Source organism: Helianthus annuus, chromosome 17, assembly GCF_002127325.2.
Source record: "Helianthus annuus cultivar XRQ/B chromosome 17, HanXRQr2.0-SUNRISE, whole genome shotgun sequence".
Taxonomy (NCBI): Eukaryota; Viridiplantae; Streptophyta; class Magnoliopsida; order Asterales; family Asteraceae; genus Helianthus; species Helianthus annuus.
The window spans coordinates 139,610,953-139,625,798 of NC_035449.2; positions in this window are offsets into that span (position 1 = coordinate 139,610,953).

The following is a 14,846-nucleotide window of genomic DNA, read 5'->3' on the forward strand; positions in this document are numbered from 1 at the left end:
TGTGCATTTGCCGGAGGTGCTGGAGCCTTTTCAGGGATCCTTTCAGGATCCTGGGTCCTTTGCTTTTTTCTTCCCAACAATTCCTTTAGATGCCCCTTGCTTAGCAGGTATCCAATTTCTTTTCTTAAGGCTATGCAATCTTCAGTTAGATGGCCGAAATCCTCATGGTATGCACACCATTTGGACTTGTCTTTAGTCCCGGATGGTTTATCATTCTTCCTGGGCCACCTAGCCTTTTCACCTAGATTCTGCATTGCAAGGATTAGTTCGTGATTGTCAACGGAAAAACAATATTCTGAGATTGGAGGATATTCTTCATCATCCTCTTCTTGGTCGACAGCATGCACATTCTTGTTCTCGTTTCTATGGTAGGATTTGAACTGGTTGTTTTTGAAGGAGGATCCTTGCTTATCTTGTTTTGAGGATCCTACTTGTCTCTCCTGGATCCTCTTGTCATCCTCTAGCCGGATAAACCTGAGTGCTCGAGTTCTTACTTCATCTAAATTCCTGCAAGGTGTCATAACAAGATCATCATAGAATAATGAATCCTTAAGAAGTCCCATTTTGAAGGCTTCAACAGCCGTAGCCATATCCAAGTTGGGAATATCCAAGGATTCTTTACTAAATTTAGTTATATAATCCTTTAATGATTCATTATTATTTTGAGTTATCCTGTACAAATCACTGGTTAATTTTTCAAATTTTCTACTACAAGAGAATTGGTTATTGAATAAATTAACTAAATTAGCAAATGAAGTAATAGAGTAAGGGGGAAGACTTAGCAGCCATTTAAGGGCTGATCCAGTAAGAGTAGATCCAAATCCTTTGCATAGGCATGCTTCCTTCAATTTTTCTGGGATAGGATTGATCTCCATCCTTTCCCTGTATTGTGCTATATGTTCCTCTGGATCCGTTGTGCCGTCATACAACTTCATGGTAGGGATATGGAACCTTTTGGGTACCTCTGCATCACAGATTGGTGGTGCAAAGCGAGATACCTTGTGGCTCCCATCTGCAATCTCTGGGATAGGCTTGACTACCCCTGGAACACTTGAGATCATGTCCTTTAGTTTCTGTAGTTCCCTGGCCATAACATGATTGGTACCTGTATCCTGCATGAATCCATGGTCAGTGGTAGGATAATTATTTAAAGTGTTACCTCCCATTGGGTTCAAGTTAGGGAATCCGTATTGCTGGGATTCTGGAATAACGGAGGGACCAGTGGAAGCAATGGTCTGCATTGGAATGAAGTCCCCTTGATGGACATCTAAATTCCCTGCTTGCAAACTTTTTAGGGATCCTGGCATCTGTAAGGATCCTGGTATCTGGGATGATCCTGGAACGAAGGAGGATCCTTGAACCTGGGATGATCCTGGAACAAAGGAGGATCCTTGGCCCTGGAACGATCCTGGAATAAAGGAGGATCCTTGGCCCTGGAACGATCCTGGAATAAAGTAGGATCCTTGAAACTGATGTGCCCCCGGATAGGCTCCCGGATTCATGAAGGATCCCATATACTGAGGATAGGATCCTGCTGGCTGAAAATACGAGCCCGATGTCTGAGTCATTGCTGCTGACTTGAGATGTAATCCTCTCGTCTCCCCTGTGATCTGTACGTCTGGGATCCCTGATGGCTGAGAGGTGACCATTGGAGTCTCAAAACTCAAGGATTTTGGCATCAGTGGGGAATGATCCTCTGCCGCTTTCTTTTGTCTTTTGAGATCTCCAATCTCCCTGAGGATCCTGTCATTAGTTTCATCCTGCCGCTGCATACGATCCTTCATCTGCAAAATTAAAGCAAACACATCACTAGTACTGGGAATAGAAGAATTCATAGCAGAAGAAGATGGAGGTTTAGAGAAAGAAGGGGTTGGTCTCTTCTCAGCATTTCTCTGGGATCCTGCCGGTGGAGGAGGTAGAGTGGTTTGTGCTGAGGTGACTGCAGACATCGCCGTGGAAGTGTTCTTCAATGATGAAGCCATGTAACTCTTTGAAATGATTTTGAACAAAAGATTTTCTTTATGAATGAAGCACCAATTGCCCCACGGTGGGCGCCAAACTGTTTTGGTCAAAAATCACACAAGGATAATGTAACCAAACTTTATGTATACGGGGTATGATGCTTGGTTAGCTATGAAAGTAAAGGATCACTTCCGTGATAAAGATACAAAGACACAGTGATTTATACGAGGAAAAAGCCCTTGATCAATGTATGATCTCCGGCATAAAAAACCTCGGGTGATGGCAACTACCGATCACCAACTTCAATATAATAAAAATGTAGTTACAACTTTGGATGATAATGAGCTGAGTACAAGGATCACTGAGTGTCTAAGTGTTGAGAGTTGTGTCGTATGTTGTGTGTGTTCTTCCGAATGAGGAAGATGGGTATTTATACATGTGTAGGTAACTTATTTTAGGTAGATAGACCACTAATCAGCTCATTACCCCTTTAGAAATAAAGATAATCTAGCCTAAATTGCTGCCCTTAGATCAAGCCATGTTTCCATATCCGGCACAACGTTCATCTTCAATTCAGCTCTTGCCATATTTGTAAAAGCGCGTCCCTGGATCATGATATGTAGGGCATATCCTGCTAGATATTCCTGCAAAATAATATTGTAGTAATCGAAAATGACCGTTAGTACTAGGATCACCTCAATGTCCCGTGATCCTGATCCTGAGGTCCGGCTGAGGATCACTGCCTGCCAAAGAAATAAGGATCACTGGTTAGGATCACGTATAAGGATCATTCATAGTAAAAATCCAGCCCTAACAACTATCATGATGAGGATCCTGAATGTTAATGCAATCATCCTCATCAAATGTTATTGTCTTCCCTTCTGAAACACTTGATGTTCTAATAGGCCTCTCTCCATTATCCATTTTTGATTCTTTTGCATGTCTTTTGGCCGCCGAGAAGGATGTACCACAGATGTCTGATCCTCCGGATATAAAGTTGATCACTTGTGCATTTGCCGGAGGTGCTGGAGCTTTTTCGGGGATCCTTTCAGGATCCTGGGTCCTTTGCTTTTTTCTCCCCAGCAATTCTTTTAGATGCCCCTTGCTTAGCAGGTATCCAATTTCTTTTCTTAAGGCTATGCAATCTTCAGTTAGATGCCCGAAATCCTCGTGGTATGCACACCATTTTGACTTGTCTTTAGTCCCGGATGGTTTATCATTCTTCCTGGGCCACCTAGCTTTTTCACCTAGGTTCTGCATTGCAAGGATCAGTTCATGATTATCAACAGAAAAACAATATTCTGAAATTGGAGGATATTCTTCATCATCCTCTTCCTGGTCAACAGCATGCACATTCTGATTTTCATTTCTATGGTAGGATTTGAATTTGTTGCTCTTGAAGGAGGATCCTTGCTTATCTTGTTTTGAGGATCCTACTTGTCTCTCCTGGATCCTCTTGTCATCCTCTAGCCGGATGAACCTGAGTGCCCGAGTTCTTACTTCATCTAAGTTCCTGCATGGTGTCATAACAAGATCATCATAGAATAATGAATCCTTAAGCAGTCCCATTTTGAAGGCTTCAACAGCCGTAGCCATATCCAAGTTGGGAATGTCCAAGGATTCTTTACTAAATTTAGTTATATAATCTCTTAATGATTCATTATGACTTTGGGTTACCCTATATAAATCACTGGTTAATCTTTCAAATTTTCTACTACAAGAGAATTGGTTGTTGAATAAATTAACTAAATTAGCAAATGAAGTAATAGAGTAAGGGGGAAGACTTAGTAGCCACTTAAGAGCTGATCCAGTAAGAGTGGATCCAAATCCTTTACATAGGCATGCTTCCTTCAACTTTTCTGGGATAGGGTTGATCTCCATCCTTTCCCTGTATTGTGCTATGTGCTCCTCTGGATCCGTTGTACCATCATACAGCTTCATAGTAGGGATATGGAACCTTTTGGGTACCTCTGCATCACAAATTGGTGGTGCAAAGCGAGATACCTTATGGCTTCCATATGCAATCTCAGGTATAGGTTTAACCATTCCCGGAACACTCGAGATCATGTCCTTTAGTTTCTGTAATTCCCTGGCCATAGCATGATTGACACGTGTATCCTGCATGAATCCATGGTTAGTGGCAAGATAATTATTTAAAGTGTTATCTCCCATTGGGTTCAAATTAGGAATAGTGGTTGTGAATCCAAGTTGCTGGGATTCAGGGACAATGGAGGGACCAGTGGAGGCTATGGTCTGCATCGGAATGAAGTCCCCTTGATGGACATCCGGATTTCCTGTTTGCAAACTTCTTAGGGATCCTGGCATCGGGAAGGATCCTGGTATCTGAGAAGATCCCGGAACAAAGGAGGATCCTTGAACCTGGGATGACCCTGGAACAAAGGAGGATCCTTGGACCTGGGATGATCCTGGAACAAAATAGGATCCTTGAAATTGCTGTGCACCCGGATAGACTCCTGAATTCATGAAGGATCCCATATATTGAGGATAGGATCCTGCTGGCTGAAAATGTGAGCCCGATGTCTGAGTCATTGCTGCCGACTTGAGATGTAATCCTCTTGACTCCCCTGTGATCTGTACGTCCGGGATCCCCGATGGCTGGGAAGTGATCATTGGAGTCTCGAAGCTCAAGGATTTGGGCATCAGTGGGGAATGATCCTCTGCCGCTTTCTTTTGTCTTTTGAGGTCTCCAATTTCCCTGAGGATCCTGTCATTAGTCTCATCCTGCCGCTGCATACGATCCTTCATCTGCAAAATTAAAGCAAGCACATCACTAGTACTGGGAATAGAAGAATTCGTAGCAGAAGAAGATGGAGGTTTAGAGGAAGTAGGAGTTGGTCTCTTCTCAGTATTTTTCTGAGATCCTGCCGGTGGAGGAGGCAGAGTGGTCTGTGATGAGGTGACTGCAGACATCGCCGTGGACGTGTTCTTCAATGATGAAGCCATGTAACTCTTTGAAATGATTTCGAACAAAAGATTTTCTTATGAATGAAGCACCAATTGCCCCACGGTGGGCGCCAAACTGTTTTGGTCAAAAATCACACAAGGATAATGTAACCAAACTTTATGTAAACGGGGTATGATGCTTGGTTAATTATGAAAGTAAAGGATCACTTCTGTGATAAAGATGCAAAGACACAATGATTTATACGAGGAAAAAGCCCTTGATCAATGTATGATCTCCGGCATAAAAAACCTCGGGTGATGGCAACTACCGATCACCAACTTCAATATAAGAAAAATATAGTTACAACTTCGGATGATAATGAGCTGAGTACAAGGATCACTATGGTTTTGAGTGTCTAAGTGTGTGAGAATTGTGTTGTATGTCGTGTGTCTTCTTCCGAATGAGGAAGAGTGGTATTTATACAAGTGTAGGTGACCTATTTTAGGTAAGAAGACTAATATTCAGCTCATTACCCCTTTAGAAATAAAAGACAATCTAGCCTAAATTGCCGCCCATAAATCAAGCCAAGTTTCCATATCCTGTGCAACGTCTATCTCCGATTAAGCTCATGCCATAATTGTGAAGACGCGTCCCTTGATTATGATGCTAAGAGCGTATCCTGCTAGATGTTCCTGCAAAATAACATTGTTTCAAACGAAGGTAACTGTTAGCATGAGGATCCTTTGATGGTCCATGATCCTGATCCTGAAGTCCTGCTGAGGATCACTGTCTGCCAAAGAAACAAGGATCACTGGTTAGGATCACGTATAAGGATCACGTATGATAAAAATCCAGTCCTAACAATAGTGATCAGCAAGAGGCGAAAGAATGTTACTCATCCTCAATGAAATCCTCGACCAAACCAAGTGCAGCATAGCAATTAAAGATGCGGGCCCAGGATATCGTGGAAAATTCGGAGCAGGATGTGAAGAAAGTTATCCTGGATCAGGATAATCCTGATATCTCGGTGCTCGTAGGAACCAATATCCCTCAGGATATTGAAGAACAATTAACTAACTTTCTGAAATGCAGGATGTCAACATTCGCATGGAAGCATGAGGATATGACAGGTATATCCAAAGACATTATTACTCACAAGCTTGGAATTGACAGGTCATTCAAGCCTATACAACAAAAGAGAAGGAAATTCGCCCCTGAGCGGAATGCAATCATCCAAGAGGAAGTTGAAAGATTATTGAAGTCCAGGATGATTAGAGAAGTCAAATTCCCTAGATGGCTAGCAAATGTGGTAGTGGTTCAAAAGAAGAATTGGAAGTGGAGAGTCTGTGTAAACTACACAGACCTGAACAAAGCTTGTCCAAAAGACCCATTCCCTCTGCCTCATATAGACTCGATGGTGGATGCCACTGCCGGTCACGAAATGTTGACCTTCATGGATGCATCTTCAGGATTCCAGCTGATCCAAATGGAACCTTCAGACCAGGAGGATACTGCTTTCATGACACCAACAGGTATTTACTGTTATACTGCTATGCCTTTCGGTTTGAAAAATGCAGGTGCAACGTACCAGAGATTGGTGAACATGATGTTTAAAGACAAACTGGGGGACACCATGGAGGTGTACATTGACGATATGGTGGTCAAATCCAAGAAAGCTGAGGATCATCTCCAGGATATTAAAGGAGCATTTGATATCCTGGACCAGTATAATATGAAACTAAATCCTGCAAAGTGCCATTTTGGAGTGGGGACAGGAAAGTTTTTAGGATACATGGTGACAAAAAGAGGGATAGAGGCAAGCCCGGAGCAGATCAAAGCTATCTTGGATATAAAGTCACCCTCGAATATGAAGGATGTTCAACGGTTAACAGGACGAGTGGCAGCCTTGAATAGATTTATTTCAAGATCCTCGGAAAAATGTAAAGCATTCTATGATATCCTGAAAAAGAATAAGAAATTTGAATGGGGTGAGAAGCATGAAGCAGCCCTGCAGGATTTGAAGCAGTATCTCTCAACCGCGCCTCTATTGATGAAGCCCGAGGATGGTGAACCATTATCCCTGTATCTTGCAGTATCAGGGAATGCACTAAGTGCGGTACTCGTAAAGGATCACGAAGGTCAGCAGTATCTTGTTTATTATGTTAGCAAAAGTTTGTTAAATGCTGAAACTAGATATTCTCACCTAGAAAAATTAATACTGGCTCTAGTTATGGCATCAACAAAGCTTAGACATTATTTTGAAACACATAGGATTCATGTTAAAACTAATTATCCTATTAAGAATGTGCTTAGGAAACCGGAGATGTCGGGTAGAATGGCTAAGTGGTCGGTAAAATTAAGTGCCTATGATTTAATATATGAACCTAGAAATGCAATAAAGTCTCGGGCTCTAGCAGACTTTGTGGCTGATTTCAGTAGTGATATCCAGAATGAAGTAGACCTAGAAGTGCAACAACTAGGAGAAAACTTAGAATCCTGGACGTTGTATACTGATGGTGCATCTAATGTAAGGGGTGTAGGTTTAGGTATACAACTAAAATCGCCACAGGGGGACATAATACCCCAGGCTGTTAGATGTGAATTCCCTGCTACTAATAATGAGGCAGAATATGAAGCTTTGATTGCGGGACGAGAATTGGCTAAGAATATGAATATCAAGAATTTGCAAGTATATGTTGATTCCTTGTTAATTACTAATCATTTTAATGGATCCTATGTAGTCAAGGGTGAGAAATTAATCGAATACCTCGGTATTCTCAAAAAATTAGCAGGATATTTCGATATTTTTACACTTGAACAGGTACCAAGAGAGGATAACGCCGAAGCAGACGCATTGGCAAACTTGGGATCATCAATCAGGATACCAGAAGGGACCCCAATACCAATATTACATATCCTATATCCTGCAACGAATCCTCAGGATAAAGAAGTAGCAGGTATTCAGGATCCAGGAGCGGTGTATCCTGAAGAGGATCCTAAATCCTGGACGGCTCCAATCATGAGATATCTCAAGGAAGGACATATCCCCGGAGATGAAAATCCTAAGGCGTTTAGGATGAAGGTATCACGATTCACTATTATAAATAATATTTTATACAAGAAATCTCTTGCAGGACCATACTTGAGATGCTTGGAGGATCCTGAAGCCAAAGAAGTACTTCAGGATATACATGAAGGGGATTGTGGTAACCATACTAGGGGCAGGTCATTATTCTCAAAAGTGTTGAGGACAGGATATTATTGGCCAACAATGAGAAAAGATGCCGCAGAATATGCTCGAAGATGTGATGCGTGTCAGAGACACAGTAACATATTGCATCAGCCCGCTGAACCGTTATATCCTATTGTTTCCCCTTGGCCATTTATGAAGTGGGGTATGGATATAGTAGGGAAGTTACCAAAGGCCCCGGGAGGAAAAGTCTTTATGCTAGTAATGACGGATTACTTCTCTAAGTGGGTTGAAGCTGAAGCATTTGTCCAAGTTAGAGACCAAGAAGTAGTATCCTTCATAAAGAGGAATATCCTGACCAGGTTTGGGGTACCAGCTGAAATCATCTGTGATAATGGGTCCCAGTTTATAAGCAAGAGGACCACTGACTTCTGCAAGAGTTGGGGGATCAAAATGATAACATCTACTCAAGTACACCCTCAAGCGAATAGATAAGCAGAATCCTCAAACAAGATAATTGTCAACAATTTGAAGACAAGACTTGGGGCTAAGAAGGGAAGATGGGCAGAAGAATTACCATTTGTCTTATGGGCTGACAGAACAACGGTGAAGAATGCTACTGGGCAAACTCCATTTTCCTTAGTATTTGGAGCAGAGGCAGTAATCCCGACAGATATGGCGATACCTACAGCAAGATCCAACCTCTGGGATCCTGAGAAGAATCCTGAAGCCCTATGTCAAGAATTGGATACTATTGATGAGACAAGGGATGCGGCAAAGTTGAGAATGGCAGCATATCAACAAAGAATATCCAGAGCATATAATAAGAATATCAGGACCAGAAGATTTAAGGTTGGAGATTGGGTGTTAAGAAAGGCTTTTCAGAATACTACGAATCCTGCTGATGGAAAGTTGGCCCCAAAATGGGAAGAACCCTATGAGATTGAATCAGAATCCGGAAATGGAGCATACCAGCTCAAGAATATGGAAGGGGATATACTACCAAGATCCTGGAATGCTATACATCTCAAAGCCTATTTCAAGTGAGTTTAGAATTTAATTCCTAACTCAAGATGGTATGAATTCTGTCTCTTTTGAATATACTTTATTTTATTTGAACCCAATACTAACTTAAGCATCGGAGGGGTGTTAGCCAAGCTAACACCCACCTTAGTTTTGGAATGTTTTGCAGTATATGCTTCGGGATATAGTTCCAGGATGCACACTCAGGATGTTTCGGAAGATTAGAGGATTGGCCCCCTCTCTCACGTATAAGGGATCCTGATCCCTTCATAGGTTTAAAGGTATTCACCTTTCATCCGAATTGGGTTTAAACACCCCGCCTGGAGCGCAAGTTGTTCGAGAATAGTTCAAGGTGGCGGGACCAGTTCATGTAAAAGTGGCTGACAATTTCGTTACTGTTGGCTATATCCTGAATTCTAAAGGTATATGAGGATTGATCACCCTCTCTCACGAAAGGGTATTTTCATACTCTCTAAGGTTTAAAGGTTTTCACCTTTCTAAGTATTGGGGTTTATACACTCCCGCCTGTAGCGCATGAAAATTTGGGATTATCCCCAGGATACTAAGGATTTATCTCCAAGATGCTTTCGGATTTTACCCCAATAACACAAGAACTGTCTATGCACTCTAAGTAAGTTTTTCTAAGTATTGAAAGATTTTGTACACAGGGGACATTTCTCCTAAGGCAATTATGTAAGCACTAAGAGTTAAGTTTGGACCAAGCATGCAAGGACTGGGGACATCTTGGTACAAGGAATTGCAATAAGGATTGAAGTTTGAAACTAGGCTTATACTCTATCTCTGGTATGATCTTTCCTTTGAGAGTCCTACGCAATTTGATTGAGCTTTTTAAACCATGTCAGAAGTTTAATCATCCTGACTAGGATATATCTTCAAGATATCTCCTCAGAATATATCCTCAGAATATATTCTCAGAATATATTCCCAGGATATAATACAGGATATCTGTTTGGAATATTTGGAGTTACAGGGATTTAAGTGTAAAATCAAAATGGAATTTGTTTATAAAAGCTAAGTAGACCATTTTATTTCTTTAAACACTTTAAAATATTCGAGGTTTTACAAAGAACAAATTATTTTGAAACTCTATCCAAGATATGCGGATTTTGAGAAGATCTATTTGCCAAAGTTTGTTTTTACAAAATATTGCTAAAAATATGGATTAAAGTATTTGAATGATTACACTAGTTGATATTAAAACAATATATAATGAGAAACTAAAGTATTGACAAAGGAAAATAAGTCAAAGGTAGGTTATATTATTAACATGTCAAAAGTTGTGCTTTTGGTTTCACCTTAAACCAAGGCCCATCCACCAAAAGCACGACGGATTCATAACCATATTTACACAACGATTGAAGGTTTCGTTTCAAACTGAAACCCATCCACCTCCAACCGTTGTATTGTCCAAAACAAAATATACTAACTGATAACCAAGGGCTTCATCCTGAAACCCAGGACCTATCCACCTTTGGTTATCAAATTGTTCTAATGCAGGAAAGGTAAATTGTTCAAAAGACATGGAAAATAAATTGTTCAACAGGTCACAACCATCAAGCTTAAAAAAGTGGGCTCCGGCCTCGGCATAAACATCCATCATCGCCCACTTCGCTGCTTTCAAGGGGCAGCACCCTCTTCAACTACCACTCCATCAGCACATGCTCCAGCATCGCCCCCGGGATTCTTCTCAGCATCCGCCGCTTCCTCCGCTGCCTTGGAAGGCTCTTCACCCGCAAGCTTGGCAGGATACTCAACAGGACTTCCCCCGAGGTCTCTCAGTTTTGCCTCCCAAGCCTTCACATCCCAAGAAGGGCATTCAAAGCCCAGGGTTTTGGCTTCATAGGCCATCTTTAATCTGGCCTGTAGGAGGGAGATTACAACTGACCCCTTGAGACCTTCTCTGTAGGAAGTCTTATCCTGCTCACATTGGAGTTGGGCGGCGTCCATCTTGGCTCGAGCATCTTCGGCGGCCTTGTTGACAGCAGCTTTGGCTTCTTGGGTCACGGCTTTGAATTTGTCTTCATAATGCTGAGATTGTGCCTTGGCGATCATCCCTTGGTCAGCAATGGTTTCTTCGGCTTTTTTGAGCTTGATCTCCAGCATCTTGTTCAGCCCACAAGCATCCTCATAGAGGAACATGAGACGTTCCAGACCCTACAACCGAAAGCACAGGCATCAATATATATATATATATAATAGCCAGTATATGCTGCAGGATATAGGTTAAGGATACGAACCTGATTAAGAAAGCCAGTCATGAAGCCACTGGACTCAACAAACCCGTGGTTCTCAAAGGGGAAGGTTTCAGACGAGGCTGGGGAGTCAGTCTCCTTTCTTTTTCGGGAACTTGAGGCACGTGGCTTGGTAGCAGGAGAAGGCTTAGGAACAACTGCCGGTTTAGGACCGGATGCTGGTTTGGAGGTAGAAACAGGTTTGCTGGGTTCTTTCTTCACTTGAACAGGAATGGCATAACTGTCCAATTCGTCAAGATCAAAGATCTCTGGAGCTTTCACTGGTGCTGCTAAACAGGGAAGATATCTAAAACTTTACTCTTGTCTCTTACTTTTATATTAATAAATGTGCAAAATTTATGAGATTCTTACCTGACATGTCTGACGAGGAATACTGGCTTGAACTCGGAAGATGCTGTGAAAAGGATCTGTCACAATCAGGCAACTGGTAGATCCGGTTGATTCGTTCTTGAGATTCTTCAGAGGGAGGAGCTAACTCTTTGAAGTTTGCTGCAAAAAAGAGAAGTCAGGATATAAGTCAGGATACATCACCAGGATATGTTTGGGGATATCTAAATACCCTAAACCCTACCGGAGGTCAACCATTTCACCGGAAGGCTTTTGCCCTCGGGAATGGAATCCCGTCTAACAAAGAAGAATTTTCGTTGCCACCCATCCTCATTTTTTGAAGCTTTGAGGATGAGGGGATTGCTAGAGGTTGAAAAAAGCAAGAAGCGACTATTGCCGTGAGATCGGAGGCGGTAAGCAAGAGGAAGGTCTTCGATACAAAGATCGGGGATGTGAAGGGTTTTGATTTGGTTAAGCACAATCAGCACTCTCCAAACCATAGGCATCGTCTGAGCAAAGCAGAGACCGGTAATCCGAAAGAACTCCATGATGAATTCCGGGAATAGATATCGGAGACCAAGAGAAAGAGGATATGATGAGAAGCAGATCCACTCCTCAGAACATACGTCGGAACGAATGCTCCGGTCGAATGGACGGATAATCACTGTGTCAGAAAAAGCACCGGAGGTTCTTAACGCGTTGATATCTGCGTTATCGAAGGAGCACACCTCCTTCTCGGGGTTTTTCAGCAAGTTCTGGTTAACGAACGACGAAGTAGACTCGCCGGAATGGGAACGTGTTCTGGTGGCCATCAGAAAATTTGAACGAAAAAAGTTAAGAGATAGAAAGAGAGAAGTACCTGAGAATCCTGAGAGAGATGATGGTATATCAACAAGAAAGAGAGAAGATATAGGGGCTAAATGGATAGCCATTGAGTGAAAAACACGTTGGGAGTTGCACGATGTCACTTCAAGGGTCATTCTGGTTTAATTACCTCGATACACGGAATAAGTCTTAAAATATATCCGTTGGAGTTGGTATACCAACAGATATATTTTGGGGACAATTGTTATGGGCCATTTTCTGAACGTATATCTTGACTAATATTCTGATTATGATTGTTTATTTGTGATCAGGATACTGGACGGGATATTGCTAACATCCCAGATAATATCCCGAGGTATATTAAATTAATCACGTGCAGGTTAGAGGCTGGAACTTGCTAACGGTCAATTGGACTTCTTCTCCTCAAGACTCGGGCGTATTTGTTAAGGGAGAGACGTTGAACCCGAAAGACTGGGTCTACAACGTTCGGCTAAGGAATATTCGTTGGATCCCGGTTTTAGAGGACAGTTAGTTGCTTTATCTTTACTATAAATAGATGGGGGCGGATCAGTTTAAGGCACACAATTTTTCACTAACACTCTCGTACACTTTCACTCTCTAGCTTACTGCAATCACCACACTTGTATCCAAATCATATTGTAACACTTAGTCGATCCGCACCACATCCTGCACTGTATCCTGAAGTTTGAAGTAATAACAAGAACAAGGCAGCTGCGATTGTCAGCTCCCGAGGTTATATGCCGGAGATCTAGATTGATCAAGGGCTTTCCTCGTACATCTCGTGTCATCCCCTTTACTTTTTGCTCATTGTTTGATCATAGATACAGCTCGATATCCTGAGTCGTATCCTGAAACTGTTTTTTGCAAAGAACTTAATTAACACATTTTTGAACACATTCTCTTAGCACACTACCTCACAAAACTAATTTGATCACTTAATTACTTAGGTAATTTTTGACCAAAACAGATACATAAATCATAAAGCAGTTTATATCATCAGTTGTAATTAAGCACAGTCATTAAGCACAAATTTAATATTAATTAATTGTACGGATACCTGTAATTTTGAGAGTTGTCACATTCTCTCCCTGTTAAGAAAATTTCGTCCCGAAATTTTAGTTCTACTACTAGATGCAGGGGTCTTGGGGAATAAATGTGGGTACTTGGCTTTCATGCGATCCTCACGCTCCCACGTGAATTCTGGGCCATTTCGTGCATTCCATCGAACCTTGACGAGTTTGACACTACTCCGGCGTGTCTTGTTAACCTTCCAATCAGTAACCTCAACTGGTTCTTCAGTAAAGTGGAGTGTGTCGTCAATGTGAACTTCGTTGGCAGGAATGACCACTGTTTCTTGAGTTGGACTCTTTTTCAGATTTGATACATGAAATGTATCATGAACGCCATTAAGCTCTGCAGGTAGGTCCAACTTGTATGCTACCAAACCAACCCTTTTCAGGATTTTGAATGGTCCAATGTACCGCGGATTCAATTTCCCACGCTTCCCAAAGCGTGCCACACTCTTCCAGGGTGGAACCTTCAACAAAACCATATCCCTCACCTCAAATTCCAGAGGTTTCCTTCTTTGGTCCGCATAACTCTTTTGACGATCACGAGCCACTTTAATGCGTTCTCGGATCTGGAAAATCTTGTCTGTTGTCTCTTGGACCAATTCCGGACCAACAAGCTATCTATCACCCGCGTCTGACCAGCATAATGGTGATCGACACTTGCGTCTATAGAGAGCTTCGAACGGTGCAGCCTGAATGCTTGCATGATAACTGTTATTATATGAAAATTCGACCAATGGTAGGTGAGTGTCCCAACTTACACCTAAATCCATTACGCAAGTTCGCTCTGTCCGTCTGTCTGCGGGTGAAATGCAGTACTCAGATTCAACTGAGAACCAAAAGCTTCTTGAAAGGATTGCCAAATCCCTGACACGAATCTTCCATCTCTATCAGAGATAATCGAGAGAGGCACTCCATGTCGTGTAACAATCTCTCTCAGGTATATCTCAGCAGGCTTACTCGTGCTGTCTTTTTCCTTGATGGGCAAAAAGTGTGCAGATTTCGTTAAACGGTCTACGATTACCCAAATCGTATCATGGCCCTTGGGCGTCCTTGGCAATTTCGTTATAAAGTCCATAGAGATTTGTTCCCATTTCCATTGGGGTATTTCAGGTTGTTGCAAGAGACCTGAAGGCTTCTGGTATTCAACTTTTACCTTGGCGCAAGTTAAACATTTGCCAACATATACCGCAACGTCGCCTTTCATTCTCGGCCACCAATAGAAATCTTTTAAATCTTGGTACATTTTA